Source organism: Megalobrama amblycephala, linkage group LG19, assembly GCF_018812025.1.
Source record: "Megalobrama amblycephala isolate DHTTF-2021 linkage group LG19, ASM1881202v1, whole genome shotgun sequence".
Taxonomy (NCBI): Eukaryota; Metazoa; Chordata; class Actinopteri; order Cypriniformes; family Xenocyprididae; genus Megalobrama; species Megalobrama amblycephala.
In genome coordinates, this window is record NC_063062.1 from 20,356,446 (window position 1) to 20,377,504 (window position 21,059).

At 36.9% G+C, this 21,059-nt stretch overlaps 4 long non-coding RNA genes across 4 annotated transcripts; all 4 read left to right on the forward strand.

The window, feature by feature from the left end:
• The first annotated feature begins 2,597 nt into the window (after positions 1-2,597).
• On the forward strand, positions 2,598-3,753 carry LOC125254001. The gene is made up of 3 exons (XR_007181576.1): positions 2,598-2,753; positions 3,204-3,291; positions 3,380-3,753. It is a non-coding gene; the product is annotated as an uncharacterized LOC125254001 (long non-coding RNA).
• A 791-nt stretch (positions 3,754-4,544) lies between these two features.
• On the forward strand, positions 4,545-5,975 carry LOC125254003. The gene is made up of 4 exons (XR_007181578.1): positions 4,545-4,559; positions 4,880-5,086; positions 5,260-5,322; positions 5,517-5,975. It is a non-coding gene; the product is annotated as an uncharacterized LOC125254003 (long non-coding RNA).
• Positions 5,976-9,312: 3,337 nt separating this feature from the next.
• Positions 9,313-14,293, forward strand: LOC125254002. The gene is made up of 4 exons (XR_007181577.1): positions 9,313-9,464; positions 9,634-9,696; positions 9,891-11,879; positions 12,881-14,293. It is a non-coding gene; the product is annotated as an uncharacterized LOC125254002 (long non-coding RNA).
• Positions 14,294-17,971: 3,678 nt separating this feature from the next.
• LOC125254365 lies at positions 17,972-20,636 on the forward strand. Its single transcript, XR_007181646.1, has 5 exons — positions 17,972-18,127; positions 18,575-18,661; positions 18,750-19,926; positions 20,081-20,143; positions 20,326-20,636. It is a non-coding gene; the product is annotated as an uncharacterized LOC125254365 (long non-coding RNA).
• The last annotated feature ends 423 nt before the right edge of the window (positions 20,637-21,059 follow it).

The window sequence follows — 21,059 nt, forward strand, 5'->3', positions numbered from 1 at the left end:
TATGATCTTTTACCTTTGATGTAGGTTGTAATATAGCTGTTTGTGAATGTAAATGTCTGTAAAGTTTTAAAGATTCTTAAGCAAAAATTAGATTAAATATTTTAAGAGGGTTACCAAAGGTTAGGGGTTGGTTGACAATATAGACCTAAATCAATTACATTTTTACAATTTAATTAATATTGATTCAGAACACAAATAAAGATATTTTTTTATTAAATCTGATCCACACATAGGCAGCAACATCATTGCACCTTTTGAGGTCCAGAAAGATAATAAAGACATCAATAAAATAGTCAACTACAGTGGTTCAACCTCAAAGTTATGAAGCGTATGACCCCTATCATACTGCTACGCTATTTTTATTGCAGAGCTTCCATGTTTATGTCCAAACACAGGCTTAGTATTGGCTCTGGTCGCGTGTGCAGCACTACGCATTTGTGTGTGATGCTGACACATATTCGGATATAAACACGGAAGATCTGCAACGAAAATAGCGTAGCAGTATGACAGGGGACAGATAAATTTGTTGAATAAAGTCATTATTTTTGTTTTTTTGTGCACAAAAAGTATTCTCATCATTTCATAATATTAAGGTTGAACCACTGTAGATTCATTTAGTTGTTGATCGTGGTGCCATAGAAATGCATAATTCCCAGTCCGAGGACATGAACAGCTCAGAATATAACATGTTGTCATGTCAATATTACGGTAATTACTCCTGGAGGGCCACAGCCCTACAGAGTTTGGCTCCAACCCTAATTAAACACACCTCATTACACATCTTAAGGATCACTAGAGATTTCGGCTGCATCCAAAAACTGTCTTCGGAGGACGCATTTCAAGGTAGGAATGCATCAAGGCAAGTCTCACTCGAAAGTTAGCATCACTGTGCTCTCATTCTGTGACAGTTGAGCTAAAAAAAAAGATGGCATCTGAAATTGTGGGTTCACGCTATACTGTAACTACGAGATTCTGGCTCGTAAAAAGTGTTCACATCCTTGTACCATACCAATTTAGTAATCTGTACTGATTGCATGCTATGCCTTTGTTACTCAGAAAACATAAGTAAAAATTACTTGACTGGTTTGAGTACCATTTCGTCAAGCAATTATCTTCAGCTATCTTCAGTTGCATTCACTCATTTTCTTAAAGTGATCTTGAATGTTAAATTATCAATACAACTAAAATGTTTGGGATAACGTCATATAAGTTAACCATAAATTCATGTTGATTTCCTAAAATTTCTTCTTACCATTTTAGTGATGTCTCGCGCATACACTTCAATGAGCGCGAGACATCACTGCCGTTGTCAGAGCGCGATCAGACCTCACGAATCGAGTGATGAATGCCGTTGGACATAGTGGTGTATTAGAGGTAAACAATGATATAAATACTGTTCGGTTTCTTGCACAACCCGATCGTTTCGTGTCTTAAGACATCAATGTGTCGTCACGAGCCGCAGGGTTTAATTTGGATTTGTCTGTCGTGTTTTATTTACTTATTTATATAGTCCAAGTTCCCGCTGACTTGCATTATACCACTGACAGACGGTAGCGGTTGCAGTTAAAAATCATCATTTGTGTTCTACTGAAGAAACAAAGACACCTACATCTTGGATGCTCTGGGGGTAAGCAGATAAACATCAAATTTTCATTTTTGGGTGAACTATCCCTTTAAGTAAACTGAACAAATTTGTTTTTATGGTGTAGATTCATTTAGGCGTTGATAGTGATGCCATAGAAATGCATGATTCCCAGTCTGAAGATGTGAACAGCTCCGAATACAACATCACGTGTTGTCATCTCAAGATTCTGGTACATACGAGGTGCTGTGCCGGTCAGTTGGTTGTCAGTTTGTGTGCATGTACATTTTTGACCATTGTTTTCCACTTTTGATGTAATTTCAAGCGAGAAATTACTATTGTAGTAATAAAATATTTGCTTAGTTATCAACAAAGCTTGCACTATTTTGCTGTAGATCATTAAACCGTTACGCTTGCTCAGAAGTCTGTTCGAAATCAGTTTCGTGAGGGGCAAACCCTGCAAAGTTGTTGCCTGATAGCGCAGTGAGGCAACAGCTGCCTAAGTTTTTGGATGCAGCCTTCCAAGCAGGTGAGATGGAGCTGGTAAACTCTGCAGGGCAGTGGCCCTCCAGGAACTGAAGTTCGAGACCACTGCTTTAGCAAGCAGAATGCAGTTCAGTTTCCTCAAATCCGGTCTTGGAGGACCAAACTCACCTACTGTAATTTTCTAGTGATCCTGATGACTTTGATTAGCTTGCTCAGGTGTGTTTGATCAGGGTTGGAGTTAAACTCTGTATGGCATTGGCCCTCCAGGGCAAGATTTGAAGTAATAATTATTACTCAGTACTTAAATGTATAATTACACTGTAACACAGACACCTTAAATAAAGTGTAACCTTTTAAAAAAAAAAAAAAAAAAAGAAAAATCATTAGAAAAAAAAATCTGTAACTTAATTTGATACTGAGTCTTCTAAATGTATAACTGTAAACACAAATGTGAAATGAAATATTACAATAAAAACGTCTTAAGACATTTTTAAGTTACTGCTGTTGCTTCCTTTTTACTGAGACACTGAGACTGGTAAGGAGAGGGAGGAGTTTCTTAAGGAAATTCTGTAGAGTATTTAAGCGAGAGGAAGCAGAGATCCGTCCTTTCTTATCCTGCAGACTCTCTTGTCTGAGATGGAGCGGAGATGGTCTACTTGTTTGCTGTGATCTAGTGTGCAGTTTGGTGAGTGATCATGTCTATTTTTTGCCTTTTAAAACTTACAGCAGTAATAATTACATAATGTTTTAATCATTTATCTTTTTTTGTGGTCTCTTTCTGTGGGACTACAAAATAAGGGAGTGTCCTTGTGTAATGTAATGAACATAATCTCTATCCATTTGTCAAATAAAATCACAATCTATTGAAAAAGTTGTGTCTTCTGACAAAAGAGATCTAGAGACTTATTTTGTTATTGTAGTCTGGAAAGAACCGAAACTCATATGACTAACAGATGAAAATGAAAAACACTTCCTGGTTGATATAGACAAATTCTTGATCATTTGTGATTTAGACTTATCTAGCAGATTATATTGTTTTGTTGTTGTTGTTGTTGTTTTGAATGCATAATTGGGTTTTGATTTAGTTAATAATGGATGGCATTAATGTTTTTTCTCCATCTCCTTTCACTTTTAGCTGCCACCAGATGACTGCACACGAGTTGAGACGTCACGCTGCCTAAGGCTCTTTCAGGCTTTTAGCCAATGCTTGCGTTTATTTTTTTGTAAGTAGATTTCACTCTAAATTCATTTTGTGTTTACTGAGATCAGTCAGAAGTTTTAGATATAACAATGTTGTCATTTCATGTTTAGATTTTGAGGAGGAGAGGAGGAGAACCAATCTGCCAAGGGATTCGGCACTCGGGTCCGCTGCCCTGTTCTAGTGCATTCTCTGGCAACACTGGATGTCTGGCTGGGGTCCAGTGGACCTGAAGTGGACAGAGCCAGGTCTATGACCCGCTAATGAAGCACCAGAAACTAGAAGCAACCGAACAATCAATCACAAAAGCCGACAACTTCCCCTAACCTTTTTCCCTTTGGTCGGCTTCTGGTTGTCTGTTGCTTGGTTAGTAGGTTATGGGGATGGCCTGCTGTAAAACCAACCTTTTTTTGAATAAAGGCTGACTGCAACTTCTTCCTAAAAAAGTAAAAAATCAATAAAAATGGAAAAACCTGCTGAACTAAAATTAATGTCTGTGTGTTTTTTTATTAAAGTAATGAAGAGAGAATTACAGGGATAGTGAAGAGAAAATGTATCATTTTATCATCCACATTTATGAATATTATCTTTATAACCCCTTCTGCTCATAATTCAGTTAGATTGTTATTGTTATTGTTTTGACCACGGATGGTGCACGTGTGTATACCAAACGCATCTTTCCGCGCTGGACAAAGGGCACTTTCACTTTCGCGATCAAAGTGCATGCCACTGATAAGCATTGTAAATGCAGTATACACATACCAATTAAACGCACAGATCTCCTCTCGTGCGTCCTCCCCACTGTGTCGCCGGTCGAGGCAATAATTTTCGTTTCGCTTTTAGATATCTCTTTTATAGATGCCATTAATGCTTTTAACTTTCTAGATGTAATTACCGAAATCAAAACAGTCCATAAACTACAAATCCTCACGAAAACTTCAGTCAAGCCTGCTCGCGCGTCAACCTAAGAGATCAGCCTCCTTACCTTGAAGTGTCAAATTTCTCGGTTTCTAAATGGACGGTTTGGCTTGATTGACAAACGCTAACGCTCGGCCACAATTTATACCATCGACCTGTCCCAAAACGTTAGCACGCTGTGATCGATTGCTTGGAGATCCCGTGTTTCTCCGTTCGAGAGCGCATTTCCTCTTCTTCAGATCTGCAACAAAACAGTTGATTATTTACGAACGAAAGCTCACAGAAACGTGAAAATGGTCTCATTTGAAAGAAAATATCCTAAGCTAAAAGATGATATATTGTGACTGATTGAAGCAGCCCTTATCAAAAGTGCGGGTTAGTCGATTTCTGTCTTTTCAAAACTGCGGGGGTCCTCATGACCCCCCTGTCCCCCGTGCCAAAGGTGCGCCTGGTTTTGATTTTTAAGAAATGGTGTTAAGGAAAGCTGTTGAAATAATTTCCTAAACAAGATATCTACCAGGCCCATATTTTAATGTTCTCAAAAAATATTTATAATAAAATAAAAGTGTTCTGTACCTAGAAAGGGATGCAAAGCAATTAGTCAGAAACAAATGTGTTATCTCAGCAAAAAAGAGTTCATTTTAGTAGATATTACATTAACTAATGGAGTATTAAAATGCTGTGTCATTCACCAGGAATATAACAAACACTTCCTGTAGAGGGACGGGCAGGCAGCAGATCAGAAACTTACAGAGAAAGAGAAACTTAAGAAAACTAGGGCAACAGCTGTTCACAGATCAGCTGAGGGCGGGAACAGTGTGCTAGTATAAATAACAGGAAGACGCATTGATTTGTCCTTTCTACCATCAGAGCCTCCTTCTTAGTGCTTACAGATCAGCAGGGTAAGAGATAATCATTATTACTCACAATTATTATTATTATTACTTATTATGATTATTATTTAGAAGAATGTGTTGTAAGTGTTTTCTATCATCACAATTAAATGATTTTGTAATCCAAATTTTATGTTGGTGGTTTATCACCGTGTAACCTGGAAACTGAATCATCTTAACAGGTCTATGGTGATTCCTCTGTGGGAGACGCCATGGAACCCTGAGTGATTTCGTAGCACTAATGTGTGAGTATACTGGATATTTCAAACTTTATGATTTTGAGCTACTGTAAAAGACATTAGTGAACTAAACATAAGCAAATCTTGCAATGTTACATCTATGATTTCTTTCAAATGCAATATTGTTATATAATTTTCATAAAATAGTTTTTTGACACCATCTGCAGTTCCTTTCTGAATGGTTTTATTGTTTGTTCTAGCATCATGAAGGAAGCGGAGTTCATGTAAATCCTTGCTGCCAGGGGCGGGATCATCTGGCCCAGCACAATTCAGAGGGGAAACTCAGTCTCCACCTCTGTTTTGCGTTGGTGTCCGGATGCGCAGAGGCCAGTGCCGTATGCCTAAAAGCTGCGAAGCCTGACATCTTGCGTAAAGCCTCAAGTCTACAAAGTCTACAAAGTGAAGAACCAACCAGAAAAAAATCGTACCAATGCATGTAAAGCTAAAAGTGAACCAAGAAACCTCTTTAACACGTACCTGACTCATAAAAAAATGCTACAAATATAAAGTGAAGTGAAGAAGTATTTTTTTGGTGAAACCTTTGGTTTCTGCATTGCTTGGTTCGGTTGGTCCGGGGCCCAGCTGATAAAACAAATAGCCCCGGAACAAAATGTAAAAACAAAAAAACTAAATAAAAATAGCAAAATCCGCAACAAAAATCCATTGTGCTGTGTTTATTTTTTGTTTATTTGATGATAAATTTACTAACAATAGCACATCTTACAGTATAGGCCAATAATTATTTTTAGACAAAGTAAATATATCTATAATATCTATCTATCTATCTATCTATCTATCTATCTATGTATGTATATATATATATATATATATATATATATACAGACACACACACACACAATACTGAGAAAAAGTCTGAGAAAAGGCCACCACCAGCTTTGTTGTTTTGCCGATGGTTTAATGACCATCCATATTTATTTTTCAGTCTCTTTATTACGATACAAACAGAAAATATGTAGGTCTACACAAAATGTAAAAAAAAAATTCTGAAAAAATTTGTTTCAAGCAAAAATCAGTATTTAGTGTGACCTCCTGAACCTCTTCCATTTTCTCTAAAATGAAACTCTGAGAAACATCTCATCAGATTTTGAAAGTTTTCTTGGCCGTCCAGTCCTTTTCAATTACATTTAGGTTTAAGAGAGCCAGGTTCCTGCTATTGCTTGGTCATTATGTACTTGCCACTTTAGCCTATAAAAGATTTTTTTCTTCTTTTTTTTTTAATACTGCATAAAACGCCTAATGGTGACCTAAGACTTAGTATATAGTAGTATATATATATAAATATATATATATAGGTATGTCTCTACCTAGTTATTACCCAGTTATTGTAATTACTATAATAAGTACACAGTATATACATGGGAAACAGGACTGTAAAGTAAAGTGCTACCAAAAATTGTTACACAGTTTACCTTTAAGTTAAATATGAATCCTTTGTTTGTGCATGGCAAAAAAAAAAGCCTGATGTCAGTAAGTGAGCGTACCTTCACAGAGACATACATCACTTTCCAGAACATTTTCTTTCAGAATCAGAAGATTCTGATTTCATGATTCTGGTGGAATGATCTTCCCAACCCTAATGCCGAATCCCTGACAATTCATGAAACAGCATAGGCTAGCCTACTCATCTCTTTCGTCAGCACTTAACAACACCCTGCTGAATGAATGGAAAAATGAATGATGAGGCTAAATAGGCTAAATAAATAAAATCTTCCCCTGTGCTTTCACTTTCCTTAATCTCTCCCTGTTCTAGCTTGTACTATTCTAAACGATGTCTGAAACTTTATTGCCTCTTTATTGTGTTTTCTTAGGTGGGGTGACTCTAGAATCTTATTTGCTCCCAATCTAGGCCTATCTGTCATGTCCACAAGACTGTCTTTGCTTATCTTACAGCTTATACGTTTGTATCTGAATTATGTAAAAGACATGATTCAGAAACTCTGAAAGCAAAGTTTCATTTCTGTGAAAACATCAACTGTAATGTGTCTGGACCGGATTGGCTGCTGATTTGTTTGTTCTTTTTTATGAGACGTGAACAGTTTCTGCAGGAAGAGTATAAATAACAGATGAAGATCCATTTCTGCATTTACTGCACTACGCTGCTCTGAAGCTTAAACAAATCATTAGAATGGTAAGCTTATATATACAGTATATACTGAGCAACAAATGGCGCTGTTTCTTTACTGAATGAATCAGCTTTTTGAATGAATAAGTTGAATCAATGAAAATTGGAAACGATAGGCTACAAGTGACGACGAGGGAGCTTCAGTTGAACAACAGTGAACTGCGGTCAGATGAGATGTTGTCAGACTATGTCAGTAAAATTCAGAAAAATTAACAGGTCCAATCAGCCGTTTGTCATGATCACGTCTGTTCCTGTCACATCCCGGACTACATTTCCCATGATCCTCCATTGCTTATCACCTGCACTCACTTCACAATAACTCCACACTAATCACCACACCCAGCTGCCACACATTACCTGGACTATAAAAGACTCATACACACACCACCTCACCGCGAAGTCTTGTTGCCTCTGTGTACAATTCCAAGCGTTTATATCTTGTCTGCCTGTCTGTTTCCCGTCTACGATCCTGTGCCGCCTGTCCTGACCTTTGCTTTGTATACTGACCTGTGATTGATATCTGCCAGCCCTGACCCTCTGCTTGTTCCTGACTACGATTCTGCCTGTTCCTTGCTGTACCTGTTTGCTGTTATCTGACCCCTGCCTGTACGACCACGCTCACCTTTTAATAAAGCTGCATTTGGATCTTACCTTGAGTCCCACTCCGTTACACCGTTATTCTGTGCTCGTGGCGCGCACTCAAGAATTGCATGCGCAAATGCGCCGGCGCGCGCTGCATAATTACTTTATTATAGCTTAAATAAAGCCCAAAAGAATACGAGCAATGACCATCGTTGCTCTGTAGTAAGTTAAGGCATGAAATTACCACACATGCGATTAAAACTGCCTCAAAACTGTGCATGCATGTATTTGTTAACATGGTTTTAAAGCTATTGTTATCCAATTTGTTGGCCTTAAAACGTATTAAAAATGCACATATGTACATGTTGTGGAAATTTGAATTTTTCATATGCTTTTTACCTGTATTCTTGTGAAATATGATGCTTATGGAACATGATATGATGTTGGCTTAAGTGGTAATGTTTAACATAGTGTTAACATAGATGTCAGAAATAGAAAGAGCAAGATATGGTATGGGGAAATGCAAGATGTATGTTAAAAACATGTCTGTGCTAACAATGTGTGGAAAGTTACAGCCACTAAGAGATGTTCCAAATATGGTAAAAGGACAGAGGCTTCGGCCTTGGAGGTTAGAGATATAAAAGTGAGGGGAAGCTTTCGTTCTTGGTCTTACACTCTGCAGCTACTTGTGTTTCTGTATGACCTGTCTGACCTTTCTTGCAAGAAATAAAACCTTTAAAGACAATTGGACGTGTTTGTCTCTTATGCAGTAGAGTCGGAGTTGATTTTTTGCCACAACAGTACACCAGAGAAATCTACATTTTCTCGGGGGAGCATGCCCCTGAACCACCCTAGCAAACTATATTTTATGACCTCAGTAATTATTTTATTTTTTGCCACCCCAAGAATTGCTGTGGCCTTGTCTGGCCACCCCTATTAAAATTTTCTGGGGGCGCCACTGGTCCTGACCCACCGTCCCCCGTGCCAACGGTGCGCCTGGTTTTGATTTTTAAGAAATGGTGTTAAGGAAAGCTGTTGAAATAATTTCCTAAACAAGATATCTACCAGGCCCATTTTTTAATGTTCTCAAAAAATATTTATAATAAAATAAAAGTGTTCTGTACCTAGAAAGGGATGTGTTATCTCAGCAAAAAAGAGTTCATTTTAGTGGATGTTATAAGCTAATGGAGTATTAAAATGCTGTGTCATTCACCAGGAATATAACAAACACTTCCTGTAGAGGGACGGGCAGGCAGCAGATCAGAAACTTACAGAGAAAGCAAAACTTAAGAAAACTAGGGCAACAGCTGTTCACAGATCAGCTGAGGGCGGGAACAGTGTGCTAGTATAAATAACAGGAAGACGCATTGATCTGTCCTTTCTACCATCAGAGCCTCCTTCTTAGTGCTTACAGATCAGCAGGGTAAGAGATAATCATTATTACTCATAATTATTATTATTACTTATTATGATTATTATTTAGAAGAATGTGTTGTAAGTGTTTTTATCATCACAATTAAATGATTTTGTAATCCAAATTTTATGTTGGTGGTTTATCACCGTGTAACCTGGAAACTGAATCATCTTAACAGGTCTATGGTGATTCCTCTGTGGGAGACGCCATGGAACCCTGAGTGATTTCACAGCACTAATGTGTGAGTATACTGGATATTTCAAACTTTATGATTTTGAGCTACTGTAAAAGACATTAGTGAACTAAACATAAGCAAATCTTGCAATGTTACATCTATGATTTCTTTCAAATGCAATATTGTTATATAATTTTCATAAAATAGTTTTTTGACACCATCTGCAGTTCCTTTCTGAATGGTTTTATTGTTTGTTCTAGCATCATGAAGGAGGCGGAGTTCATGTAAATCCTTGCTGCCAGGGGCGGGATCATCTGGCCCAGCACAATTCAGAGGGGAAACTCAGTCTCCACCTCTGTTTTGCGTTGGTGTCCGGATGCGCAGAGGCCAGTGCCGTATGCCTAAAAGCTGCGAAGCCTGACATCTTGCGTAAAGCCTCAAGTCTACAAAGTCTACAAAGTGAAGAACCAACCAGAAAAAAATCGTACCAATGCATGTAAAGCTAAAAGTGAACCAAGAAACCTCTTTAACACGTACCTGACTCATAAAAAAATGCTACAAATGTAAAGTGAAGTGAAGAAGTATTTTTTTGGTGAAACCTTTGGTTTCTGCATTGCTTGGTTCGGTTGGTCCGGGGCCCAGCTGATAAAACAAATAGCCCCGGAACAAAATGTAAAAACAAAAAAACTAAATAAAAATAGCAAAGTCCGCAACAAAAATCCATTGTGCTGTGTTTATTTTTTGTTTATTTGATGACAAATTTACTAACAATAGCACATCTTACAGTATAGGCCAATATGGGATTATTTTTAGACAAAGTAAATATATCTATAATATCTATCTATCTATCTATCTATGTGTATATATATATATATATATATATATATATATATATATATATATATATATATATATATATACACAGACACACACACACACAATACTGAGAAAAAGTCTGAGAAAAGGCCACCACCAGCTTTGTTGTTTTGCCGATGGTTTAATGACCATCCATATTTATTTTTCAGTCTCTTTATTACGATACAAACAGAAAATACAGGAAATATGTAGGCCTACACAAAATGTAAAAAAAAAAATTCTGAAAAAATTTGTTTCAAACAAAAATCAGTATTTAGTGTGACCTCCTGAACCTCTTCCATTTTCTCTAAAATGAAACTCTGAGAAACATCTCATCAGATTTTGAAAGTTCTCTTGGCCGTCCAGTCCTTTTCAATTACATTTAGGTTTAAGAGAGCCAGGTTCCTGCTATTGCTTGTCATTATGTACTTGCCACTTTAGCCTATAAAAGATTTTTTTCTTCTTTTTTTTTTAATACTGCACAAAAAGCCTAATGGTGACCTAAGACTTAGTATATAGTAGTATATATATATAAATATATATATATAGGTATGTCTCTACCTAGTTATTACCCAGTTATTGTAATTACTATAATAAGTACACAGTATATACATGGGAAACAGGACTGTAAAGTAAAGTGCTACCAAAAATTGTTACACAGTTTACCTTTAAGTTAAATATGAATCCTTTGTTTGTGCATGGCAAAAAAAAAAAAAAAAAGCCTGATGTCAGTAAGTGAGCGTACCTTCACAGAGACACACATCACTTTCCAGAATGTTTTCTTTCAGAATCAGAAGATTCTGATTTCATGATTCTGGTGGAATGATCTTCCCAACCCTAATGCCGAATCCCTGACAATTCATGAAACAGCATAGGCTAGCCTCTCATCTCTTTCGTCAGCACTTAACAACACCCTGCTGAATGAATGGAAAAATGAATGATGAGGCTAAATAATAGGCTAAATAAATAACATCTTCCCCTGTGCTTTCACTTTCCTTAATCTCTCCCTGTTCTAGCTTGCACTATTCTAAACGATGTCTGAAACTTTATTGCCTCTTTATTGTGTTTTCTTAGGTGGGGTGACTCTAGAATCTTATTTGCTCCCAATCTAGGCCTATCTGTCATGTCCACAAGAATGTCTTTGCTTATCTTACAGCTTATACGTTTGTATCTGAATTATGTAAAAGACATGATTCAGAAACTCTGAAAGCAAAGTTTCATTTCTGTGAAAACATCGACTGTAATGTGTCTGGACCGGATTGGCTGCTGATTTGTTTGTTCTTTTTTATGAGACGTGAACAGTTTCTGCAGGAAGAGTATAAATAACAGATGAAGATCCATTTCTGCATTTACTGCACTACGCTGCTCTGAAGCTTAAACAAATCATCAGAATGGTAAGCTTATATATACAGTATATATACACATTGTTAAGGATGCAAGTTTTCAATGATGAGGGTCCATATTTATGTGAAAACAATTTACATGATTTTTGAATTGATGTTCAATGCTGTTTAACATTGTTAGAAATGTGCATGTTTCTATACTTTAACTTAAAAGTAACTTTTCCACTTCAGCAACCATTTTGAATCACACATTTAAGTGTGATTTTATGCTCGACATTAGGTTGTCTTACAGATTGGTTATTGTCTTTACAAAAATCACTAAATCTGAATCATTCATGTACAAACTCAGTTTTTGTCAGCAAGATAGATATTGTGTTGCAAGTGTCACTGCAGATAAAATACTTTTAAAGACATATGCATTAATCTGTCTTGTTGGAATAATTGACACTATAGCTACTGCTATAATGATGCACATATACATTTTAAATAGATGAAATATTAATCCTTTGTTTGTGTGTGGCATCTTAAACTCTGTATTCACCCCACCTCTGTAGAGAATGTGTTTATCTAAGAGGGTGTGCCAGGGGTTTTCAGGTTTTAGGTGGGGTGAATCTTCCTTATTTGCTCACATTTCTTCATACCTATATCTGTCATGTGCTTTATTAAACTGACTGTATTTGCTCTCTCTATATATATAACAAGTACTGTATGTACTGTATATATGCAGTGGGGGCTGTAAAATTTGACAATAAAATTAATTTGCATCAACAAAACTTAGTAAGTTGAAAATACTTAATATTCTGAGTACATACAACTTAACTAAGGCAAAGCAAAAGGATAACTAAAGGTACACTAACTTTTGTTTAGAATGTGTATAATGAGCGAGTACATCATGAATCCATCTTCCAAACCATGTTTTTGTCTTATCATGAATCACTACGGTACGCCTATAATAAGTGTTTCTATTCAGACTATTTTAGACCAGTTGGGATGCCAACTAAATGTTTTTACAGTGTTTTATTGAAGCAAAAATGTTTGTCCTCTGTCAACAGATCTTTTCCGAGGGGAGTGATGAAGAGGATGAAGAAGATGATGATGAAGAAGATGATGGAGGTGCTGGAGTAAGTGTCTGCTGCCAAGGGTAGACAACTGCTCCAGACCTTGATGCAGCGTGTCGAGAAAGACCCAATAGTACGCTGGATCCGTGAACTGTGTGTATTTGCTGACACAAGCAAGCAGCAGCCAAAGAAACACACAGCTTCTTTTGTGACAAATGTCACAACCCAAGCACCTCCCGCGCCATGTGTGTCCATGGCAAACCTGACACGTAGACCATGATTCCTCCATGGGAACGATGGACCTCGCAACTTTCCCGCTGTTCAGTGGCAGCACCATCGGTTTTCTTCAGAACGGCTCTGTTTTTGTGTCTGTTTGTGCAACCCTGAAGAAACCATGGAGAGAAGACTGAAATATACATAGAGAGGTGATGACCTCATGGGTAAAGAGCTGCTGTTCCAGAGGTTGGAAGATGTGAGCCAGTTATTTCTGTCATCACAATCGTCCTCAATCACCATTGTGCCGTCGAGCAACGCACGTGACTCCAAGTTATTTCAGCAGAACTGACTGTTTTTTTTTGCAACAGGTCTACAGTAGTCAACCATCCATTAAAATACAAACAGAGATGGGCTGGATGGGCATTTTGAAATGTACTAATGGATACATGTTGCTCACATTTATTTATTGGGAGGTCAATGCCCCTTTGAAGCCCAGGTGTATTTGTTGTAAGGATATATTCAGACTATGGCTGCTTGGTCCAAAGCTCTCCAGTATAACTATAGCAGAAGGTTTCTGGAGCAGCGGATCAGGGTCAGAGGTAAAAGTCCACTGTTTTATGTTTTTTTTTCTTTTCATTTGAATTCTTTTACCTCACTTGATGCCACGTCAACGGCACTCGGCTATAGAGAGCATGCTCAGAGCGAGACGACATGTTCACCAGGATAGGGTTCACGGGCACGACGGTTCTGCGCATCGTGCTGACTTAGTTGAATCCACTGGTTCAGATACCTTACTTACACTACACAATATGACACACTGCTAAATCTCACGCACAGGTTTTCTCGCAGTGCTGTTGAACAAAAGTTACATAACAAATGTAACGTACCTGTAATGAGAAGTAATCTCATACAGAACATGGTCCGAATAAAAGGACCTGGTCTAGCCAGAAATGAAGCCCAATAGATGTAACAACATCAGAGGCCCTCATATCCTATTGAGCACTCATTAGATTCTTGGTTATGTGGCAAGGGGATCATTAGCAGGTGATATATTTAGTTTTTACAATGATGTTTTTTAGAATGTCATGATTGCAGATGGATTTCTGTGCATATGTCTGCCTGAATGCATCACTTTCTAATGAGCTACACGTCTAACTTCCCCTAAATAAAGAATGTTGTGAAAAAAAAAAAGGTCTATTTTGTGTGTGTGTGCTTACGTCGCAACCAGTAAAGGCTACTTGCCGGTGTTCCGAATCGGATTCCGTGTTCCGGAACTTCCGGTTGGAGCACGCACAGAAAGCTTCCTGTCAGTAGCGGATTCAGTTCTTTTTCGCAGCTTTAAATATTAATTTTGTAATATCAAGAACATTTCGCTCTTTATGTTCTCAGTTTTACAGGTATGTGGTGAGTAGACCTTTAGATACATAAGTGAACTGTACATTGATAAATTTAATAAAAACTTAAGTTATACTGTCAATTACATAATTTATAAATTGCAGTATAACTGATAACACTATCTGTAATTCCATTTTGTTTATCTTGTTTTGTTGTTTGATTGTTTTGTTACATAGAGAGAGGGTGGAGTTGATATGATCCTTATCAACATCTGGGGGTGGTTGCAACAGCTGGACGTCCACCAGGTTGAAAGAATATGCTGGACGTAAAATGCACCTTAAATGGATAGTTCACACAAAAATAAAATTTCTGTCATTAATTACTCACCCTCATGTCATTCCAAACCCTTAAGACCTTCGTTCATCTTCGTTCATTATTTTGATGAAATCCAAGATTTTTTTTTTAATCCTCCGCTGAAAGCAACAAAATTACCACATTTAATGTCCAGAAAATTAGTAAAAAAGTTACAATAGTCCATGTGACTACAGAGGTTCAACTTTAATGTTATGAAGTGACGAGAATACTTTTTGTGTGTAAAAACAAAACAAAAATAATGACTTCATTCTACAAATTCATCTCTCTCCTGTCATTCTGCTATGCTATTTTTGTTGCAGCACTTCCAGGTTCTACATCCGAACGGCGACTTATTATTGGCCGATGCCTATTCACGTAAGCAGCATGAGTCATGAGTGTGATGCTGACGCAGGAGCCGGCCAATAATGAGCCGCCATTTGGACGTAAACATGAAAACACAGCACTGCGCCAACTGCATAACAGATGGACAGTGAAGAGGAAAAATTGTTCAATAAAGTTATTTTTGTTTTGTTTTTTTGCACAAAAAGTGTTCTCGTTTTTAACTTTGCTTTTCTGGACATTGAATGTGGTAATTTCATGCTTTCAATGGAGGATAAAAAAACCTCTTGTATTTCATCAAAAATATGTTAATTTGTGTATTTTTGAATATGAACAAAGATCTTACTGGTGTAGAACAACATGAGGGTGAGTACTTAAAGGTGCCCTAGAACACTATTTCACAAGATGTAATAAAAGTCTAAGGTGTCCCCAGAATGTGTCTGTGAAGTGTCAGCTCAAAATACCCCATACATTTTTTATTATACCATGTTTTAACTTCCTATTTTGGGGTGCAATTAAAAATGCGGTGATTCAGTGCGTGTCCCCTTTAAATGCTTGTGATCCCCGCCCCCAAGCTCGAAACTCTATAATACATTGCATAAACAATAGAATAAGTTCACACAGCTAATATAACTCTCAAAATGAATCTTTACAAAGTGTTCGTCATGCAGCATATCAGATCACATAAGTATGGTAATTATTTTTATGGATGTTTACATTTGATTCTGAATGAGTTTGATAGTAGCCTTTGCTGTGCGGATAACGGGGCTAAAGCTAACGTTACACAGTGTTGGAGAGATTTATAAATAACGAAGTTGCGTTTATACAGACTGCAAGCGTTTAAAAATGAAAATAATGACATGGCTCTGGTCTCAGTGAAAACAGTAAGAAACAATGGTAACTTTAACCACATTAGCAGTAGGCTACATTAGCAACATGCTAACGAAACATTTAGAAAGACAATTTACAAATATCACTAAATATATCATGATGTCATGGATCATGAACAGTTATTATGAATCCATCTGCTATTTTCGCTATTGTCACTGCTTGCATGCTTCACAATACCTGCAGAACGTCTGATGATTCAGCTGTGCAGCTCCACGATGTAAATACTGCCTTGAACATGGGCTGGCATATGCAAAAGTTGGGGGCGTACATATTAATGACCCCGACTGTTGCATCACAGTCTGTGTTATGTTGAGATTCGCCAGTTTTTCCATGGTGTTTTTCACCCATGAGATTTACATATGAAGGAGGAAACAATGGTGTTTGAGGCTCATATGTCATTTCCATGTACAGAACTCTTGTTATTCAACTACCCCAGGTAAATTCAATTTTAAATTCTAGGGCACCTTTAATGACAGAAATGTAATTTTGGGGTGAACTAACCCTTTAAAGGATTAGTCCACTTTTAAATAAACTTTTCCTGATAATTTACTCACCCCCATGTCATCCAAGATGTCCATGTCTTTCTTTCTTCAGTCGAAAAGAAATTAAAGTTTTTGATGAAAATATTCCAGGATTATTCTCCATATAGTGGACTTCAATGGAGCCCAAACAGTTGAAGGTCAAAATTAGGTTCACTGCAGCTTCAAATTGTTCTACACTGTCCCAGATGAGAAATAAGGGTCTTATCTAGTGAAACCATCGCTCATTTTCTGAAAAAAATTGAAAATTATATACGTTTTAACCATAAATGCTCATCTTGAACTTCTTCTTCTCTATTAGAAATCCGGTGGTGTAGACTCTGCTAAGCGTATTACTGCCCTCCACCGGTGAAAGTTTGAACTAATTGTTATATACTATTGAACTAGCATATTGCATATAAAAATTAGTTCAAACTTTGACCTGTTGAGGGCAGTAATATACTTAGCAGTGTCTACACTGCTGGAATTCAAATAGAGAAGAAGAAGAGAGCTAGTTCAAGATGAGCATTTATGGTTAAAACTTATATTTAAAGCTGCAGTGAAACTAATTTTGACCTTCAACTGTTTGGTGCCCATTGAAGTCCACTATATGGAGAATAATCCTGGAATGTTTTCATCAAAAACCTTAATTTCTTTTGGACTGAAGAAAGAAAGACATAAACATCTTGGATGACATGGGGGTGAGTAAATTATCAGGAAAGGTTTATTTAAAAGTGGACTAATCCTTTAATTCCTGTGTAGAAATAATACCTGTCGCACCATATAGGTGTAGCGCATGTTACAAAAGTGCAACTCAAAGTCATCATATTTATTTTGTGCTGATGGGCAGATGCATGGAGGCCACTGATGCGCTTATGAAGCGAAGTCTTATGCAATTAGCTCAGAAGTTGTTAAAAATTTAAAATAATAATAATAATAAATGTTTTGCATGTCATATAAAAAATAAACCAAGTTGTAGTAAAGGATCCCCTGTTTGGTTTCGGTTGGTTTGGCGACCAACAGACAAAGCTTCCCATAATTTTTTTGATAACACTTTATTTTAGTGTCCTTGTTAAACATATTACATGTAGTTACTACAGTAATTACTATTAGTTGTGCATAATTACATGCAACTAACCATAAACCACACTCTAGCCCTAACCTTTAGTAAGTAGTTAATGTAGTTCAGGGTTCCTCAAATCCGATCTGTGAGGGCCACTGCCCTACAGAGTTTAACTCATACTCTGATCAAGCTCATCTACCTGTGATTTTCTAATGGTCCTGAAGACCTTTATTATAGCTTGATTATAGCAATTTCTGTAACTTAATTTTATACCGAGTTAGTCTTCTAAATCTATAATTGTAAACGCATTAAATATTAGAATAAATGTCTTAAGACAAGTCACTACTGTTGCTTTCTATTTACTGATAAGCTGAGGTAAGGAGAGGGAGGAGTTTCTTAAGGAAATGCTGTAGACTATTTAAAGGAGAGGAATCAGAGATCCGTCCTTTCTTATCCTGCAGACTCTCTTGTCTGAGATGGAGCGGAGATGGTCTACTTGTATGCTGTGATCTGGTGTGCAATCTGGTAAGTGTTCATGTCTATTGTTTGCTTTTTAAAACTTACAGCAGTAATAATTACATAATGTTTTAATCATTTATCTTTTTTCTATGGCCTCTTTCTGTAGGACAACAAAATAAGGGAGTGTCCTTGTGTAATGTAATGAATAAAATCTTTATCCGTTTGTCAAATAAAATCACAATCCATTGAAAAACTTCTGTCTTCTGACAAAAGAGATCTAGAAACTTTCTTTTTTATTGTAGTCAGTAGTTTTATTCATCTGATCGACAGATAAAAATGAAAAACACTTCCTGGTTGATAGACAAATTCTTGATCATTTGTGATTATATGCACAGATTTAGCAGATTATATTGTTTTGTTGTTGTTGCAGTTGTTTTGAATGCATAATTGGGTTTTGATTTAGTTAATAATGGATGGTATTAATGTTTTTTCTCCATCTCCTTTCACTTTTAGCTGCCACCAGATGACTGCACACGAGTTGAGACGTCACGCTGCCTAAGGCTCTTTCAGGCTTTTAGCCAATGCTTGCGTTTATTTTTTGTAAGTAGATTTCACTCTAAATTAATTTTTTGTTTACTGAGATCAGTCAGAAGTTTTAGATATAACAATGTTGTCATTTCATGTTTAGATTTTGAGGAGGAGAGGAGGAGAACCAATCTGCCAAGGGATTCGGCGCTCGTGTCCGCTGCCCTGTTCTAGTGCATTCTCTGGCAACACTGGATGTCTGGCTGGGGTCCAGTGGACCTGAAGCGGACGGCACCAGGTCTCTGACCCGCTGACGAAGCACCAGAAACTAGAAGCAACCGAACAATTACAAAAGCCGACAACTTCCCCTAACCTTTTTCCCTTTGGTCGGCTTCTGGTTGTCTGTTGCTTGGTTAGTAGGTTATGGGGATGGCCTGCTGTAAAACCAACCTTTTTTTGAATAAAGGCTGACTGCAACTTCTTCCCAAAAAAATAAAAAGATGAATAAAAATGGAAAAACCTGCAACTAAAATTAATGTCTGTGTTTTTTTATTATTAGAGTAATGAAGAGAGAATTACAGGAAAATGTAAATTTCAGACCCTCATGTCTTTCCAAACCGGTACAACTTACTTTCTTCTTTGGAACATAAAACAAAATATTTCAGCAGAATCCACGCAACATTTGGATGCCATTAACTTTCACTGTATGAAACAAACATAGACATTTTCCAAAATATCTTTTATGTTCCACAGAAGAAGAAGAAAAAATAATAATAAAGGTTTAGAACCACATGAAGGTGACCACATGAACCGCATTTAATAATCTTTGTTGTGCATTCATGTTAATTCAGTGCATTAACAGATATGTTTGATTAAAAAAATGTATTAGTAAATGTTGAAATGACCATCAATTAATATTAATAAATAGTGTAGAAGTATTCTCCATTCTTTATTAGTTATAATGCTTAGCGATGTTAACAAATGGAACCTTAGTACTGAAATTACTGGTAAGGTTAAGGAAAGCTGTTGAAATAATTTCCTAAACAATATATAAATTCATTTTATAAAAAAAGAGTTCATTTTAGTGGATGTTATAAGCTAATGGAGTATTAAAATGCTGTGTCATTCACCAGGAATATAACAAACACTTCCTGTAGAGGGACGGGCAGGCAGCAGATCAGAAACTTACAGAGAAAGCGAAACTTAAGAAAACTAGGGCAACAGCTGTTCACAGATCAGCTGAGGGCGGGAACAGTGTGCTAGTATAAATAACAGGAAGACGCATTGATCTGTCCTTTCTACCATCAGAGCCTCCTTCTTAGTGCTTACAGATCAGCAGGGTAAGAGATAATCATTATTACTCACAATTATTATTATTATTTAGAAGAATGTGTTGTAAGTGTTTTCTATCTTTACAATTAAATGATTTTGTAATGCAAGTGTTATTTTGGTGGTTGGTCATTGTGTAACCTAGAAACTCAATCATCTTAACAGGTCTATGGTGATTCCTCTGTGGGAGACGCCATGAAACCCTGAGCGATCTCGTAGCACTAATGTGTAAGTACAAACTTTTTTTTGAGCTACTGTAAAAGACATTAATGAACTAAACATAAACAAACCTTGTGATGTTACATTTAATGACTTCTTTCAAATGCATTATTGTTATATAATTTTCATAAAATTGTTATTTTACACCATCTGCAGTTCCTGTATCTGAATGGTTTTATTGTTTGTTCTAGCATCATGAAGGAGGCGGAGCTCATGTAAATCCTTGTCCCAAGTGGCGAGGTCATCTGGCCCAGCACAATTCAGAGGGGAAACTCAGTCTCCACCTCTGTTTTGCGTTGGTGTCCAGATGCGCAGAAGCCAGTGCCGTATGCCTAAAGCTGCGAAGCCTGACATCTTGCGTAAAGCCTCAAGTCTACAAAGTCTACAAAGTGAAGAACCAACCAGAAAAAAATCGTACCAATGCATGTAAAGCTATAAGTGAACCAAGAAACGTCTTTTAACACATTGATGAATGACTCGTGAATAATGCTACAAATGTAAAGTGAAGTGAAGAAGTGTTTTTATTTGGTGAAACCTTTGGTTTCTACGCTTGGTTCGGTTGGTCCGGGGCCCGGTAAAACAACCCCGGAAAAAATGTAAAACATCAACAACGACAAAAAAAAAAAAAAAAAAAAAAAAACTAAATAAAAATAGCAAAATTCGCAACAAAAATCCATATTGTGCTGTGTTTATTTTTTGTTCATTTGCCCATTTTGATGATAAATTTACTAACGAAAGCACATCTTACATTATAGGCCAATATGGGATGTGCTGGAGGAGACTTTACAGAGTGACTGACTCTTGCATTGTCACCTCTTGATGTAAATAAATGTTGTGATGTTATTTCCATCAAGAAGTGCAGCAATTTTTGGTAAAGATCTTGTATTGATAATACAAGAGTCCTGCGCTCTGCAAAGTCTACACC